The sequence below is a fragment of the Temnothorax curvispinosus genome, unplaced genomic scaffold (genome assembly GCF_003070985.1).
Source record: "Temnothorax curvispinosus isolate PA1 unplaced genomic scaffold, ASM307098v1 QBEX01011393.1, whole genome shotgun sequence".
NCBI classification, from domain to species: domain Eukaryota; kingdom Metazoa; phylum Arthropoda; class Insecta; order Hymenoptera; family Formicidae; genus Temnothorax; species Temnothorax curvispinosus.
In genome coordinates this window covers 1-3,686 of record NW_020221173.1, presented here as the reverse complement: position 1 = coordinate 3,686, position 3,686 = coordinate 1, and the positions used below count along the sequence as shown (strand labels likewise).

Below are 3,686 nucleotides of genomic sequence, written 5' to 3'. Positions count from 1 at the left end.
AGGAACAGTGTAAAGGACGTCGAAATTAATGCAAAATACGACAAATTTTTTTGCTGTGGCCCTTGACATAAAAGATTTTAATGTATTTTTTAATGTCGTGGAAATCATCGGTGGCATTATTATGGGGTGCGTGTTGCTCCGGTTACTAAGTTCTTTTAACCTATTATTGATATGTTTATTAAGTAAACTAAATGAAAACAATTATTCAGCAGAATGTCTTTAACCAATATTGATATTAGATTCATGAAACCATGTATCAGCAAGTAGAACAGTGTGGTCAACAAGATTAATTATGGTGTTAACTTTTTATCTATGTGGATGACTGAATAGATAATTAATATATCGTCCCGAAAAGGTGGGTTTCCGGCACCAATTAGTTATAAGTCTGTCACCGTCTCTGATAATAGTAGTGAAAATAAACAGAATTAATGACGGCTAAACATTATTCAATTTATTTTCAGAATAAATACGTTGCCGAGGTATATATATAGAGAAAATCTGTCGCAACTTCTACAAATATTTTTTGTGAGAAGAATATAGGAGAATATAGTATTGTAAAGAATAGAGCAGAATGAAGACTATTTTGCTTGCTACGTGTCTGCTAGTCGTAAGTACAAAGAGATTTACATATGTTTTTCAAAGTACATTTTTAAGTTTTAAATATATACAGTATTAAAAGTAAAATTAAAATAGTCTGAAAAAATACAGGGTGACACAAAAGTTCCTGAAATTTTTTTAAAAACATTTAGCGGGTATAAATCGGTATACGAATTAAGCATTTTTAAACAGAACTTTAAAATTACAATAAATGCTCAAAATTGTTTGTAATTTTTTTTGCTTAATTTTATTATTAATGTTTTAATAAAGTTGTATGTTTTGTTTAAAGTGTAGATATTTAATTTGTAGGAAATAGAAACCACAGGGTAATAAGAATCATCTTACAATAAATTGACTATCGCGTGTTATAAATCCGAACCGGCGTGTGAGTATAACTCTTATGGAACACCGCTCCTTCCGCCATTCGAACATTTTATCAAGTTTGTTTTGTTTGTTTGCCTAGGAAAGTGCACGTCGTTTCCGGTCGCTCCGTTATAATTTTTATCGAATCGATTTTTTCTTAAGCAAAAAGTGATTTTATTTTTTATTAATTAAATTTATTTTTTCTTTATTCTTATTGTGATTGTTTACTTTTTACTGACAAAACATTTAAAATTAAAAAATCTTTTCAATAGTTTTTTTTTTAAATCTCTGAAAAAAAACTAGACTAATGGGATAATTTGGACTAACTCCAATGGTGTAATTAGACTGGCTCTAATTACTTCGAATATACAAATTTTAAACAAAATACTGCTTAGCATTGTTTACCTTGTAAAAAGGTAAACAATTTTATTTGCGACTTTTGAATTCGTAAAAATTAATTATGAAATAATAAAAAGAACTTAAATTTAATGATCGATCTTGTCCTAAGTTAATGAACTATTTTTTATCTATTTAATTACTGTTTCCATAAATAAGTACTTTATTGTTACTCACTCTTAAATGTTCCGCATAGGCAATGGATCTCATTACTCATAAGGTGGTTCTTATTGCCCGTTGCCTGTGGTAATAGGAATTTATTATAATTTTTAAAAAATGATTATTTTTTTGGTTAATTTTATTAGAATTTAAATACTTATGTTATACCAAATTGAAGCATAATGTTTTTCGAATTTAATTACTAAAAGTTCAACTAAATATTTGGTGATTATAATATATTTTTTTCTTAACTGGTTCCAGTTTCCCCATCTTCTTCTATATACTGATTTATGTAAAACTTAAGATTAAGGGCGACCTCACCGATTTCAATGACCTTGATATATGTTGTCAAGGTCATGACCCCAAATGACCTTCAGAAGGTTTTAGCCGTCGCTCGTTATTCGTTAAAAAGTTATTGACAAAAAAAATTTGAAAAATATAGCAGTTATTTTGAGTATTGGAAGGCATAAACGACTAATATGTATGTGGAAATAATACATGTATGAACGAAGGAAAGTCATTTAAAGCAGTGAATCGTTATATTAAACAGTCTTTTTGTTAAAGCAGAGAATAATTGGTATAGAAAAGTATATATATATACAATTGTACATGTTAGAAAGCATGAATACAAAATATTCTCTGCTTTAACCATAATTGTATGATTGTAATTGTATGATTGTATTGTATAAACGTTATTGTTTACATATATTGGGCACATATATTGTAGGATAAATAATATAATAATAAATCACAGAATGTAAATAACCAAGATTACGAGCAAGTTACTAGCTTCTGATCTTGGTTATTTACATTCTGTAGTATTTGGTCTATTTGGCGTGTTTGCGCCCATAGTCATCTTTTGTCAATCGTTGTTGCCAGACTGATACGACTTAAAATGAAGCTTTACGAGTTTTTGGGAATATGTGATGATAAAAATAAACTTATAAAAATACTTATGGAAATAATTAATAATACATTAAATTATATAAGCTCAATCAAATATATGTACTTAAACAATAACGTATATTCATATGGTTTCTAGTCAGATGTACTGTAAGAAACCCGTTAAGTTAGTCACGTTGGCACCGTAGCTGGCAGACCTGAGGAAATGTCGGGAGGAGACATCACGCCGGACACGCGTGATCAGAGCCGAACACGGAGCTCGTTGCTCCGATTGTAATACGCGGGCAGACGATCGTGAGCCGCGAACGGTAGAGGTGGACCGTCTCCGGTTGCGCGCTGCGGTGCATACCGTATCAAATCGTGTGTAACGAAACTTAAATAAACTGTATTCTATTATCTAAACTGTAATCTATTATCCTGACATCCCGAAGAGTTGATCCTTACAGTACTGTCAGTAAGGGAATATAATGTTGCCATTATTTCAAAAAACGGTATCTAGTATAAGGGATGATAAAAATTTTCACTGCTTTAACCGAAAGCAACAATTCGCTGCTTTAAATGACTTTCCTTCGTTCATATATACATATATTATTTCCACATACATATTAGTCGTTTATGCCTTCCAATACTCAAAATAACTGCTATATTTTTCAAACTTTTTTTGTTAATAACTTTTTAACGAATAACGAGCGACGGCTAAAACCTTCTGAAGATCACTCAGGATCATGACCTTGACAACATATATCAAGATCATTGAAATCGGTGAGGTCGCCCTTAATCTTAAGTTTTACCTTGATTTGTAACTACTTAATGTTTTTAAAAAAATTCCGAGTACTTTTGTGTGACCCTATATAATAATGTATTACTAAATATAAATGTTATTTAATTTATACTTATATTTAAATATTAAATATTATATATGTGAAATGTTTATATACATGAAAATAATCAGTTTTTCTTTTGAATATCAGACGGTAGTCGGTTACGCAGTTGATTATAAAGGAATAAAAGGTATATTTCAAGATTTGGATGAATGTAGAACATCGTATGTAAAAACATCGCCAGATTATGGATCTAAACCGAGTGAGTATTAAATATTGAGGTTAAATATTAAATATTAAATGTTAAATATTACTACAAAAAATTGGTTGCATTTGACAGATAAAAGTTCAAGAAAAAAATTAACAAAACGTACTTTAAATTCAAATTTTATTAATTAATGTAGTCATTAGCTGCAACATACATTTTAAAAATTCTTAATATTTATA

General features: G+C 29.4%; 1 long non-coding RNA gene across 1 annotated transcript; it reads left to right on the top strand.

Annotated features, from left to right (window-relative positions):
* Positions 1 to 340: 340 nt before the first annotated feature.
* On the top strand, positions 341 to 3,423 carry LOC112461439. The gene is made up of 3 exons (XR_003041555.1): positions 341 to 355; positions 462 to 607; positions 3,390 to 3,423. It is a non-coding gene; the product is annotated as an uncharacterized LOC112461439 (long non-coding RNA).
* The last annotated feature ends 263 nt before the right edge of the window (positions 3,424 to 3,686 follow it).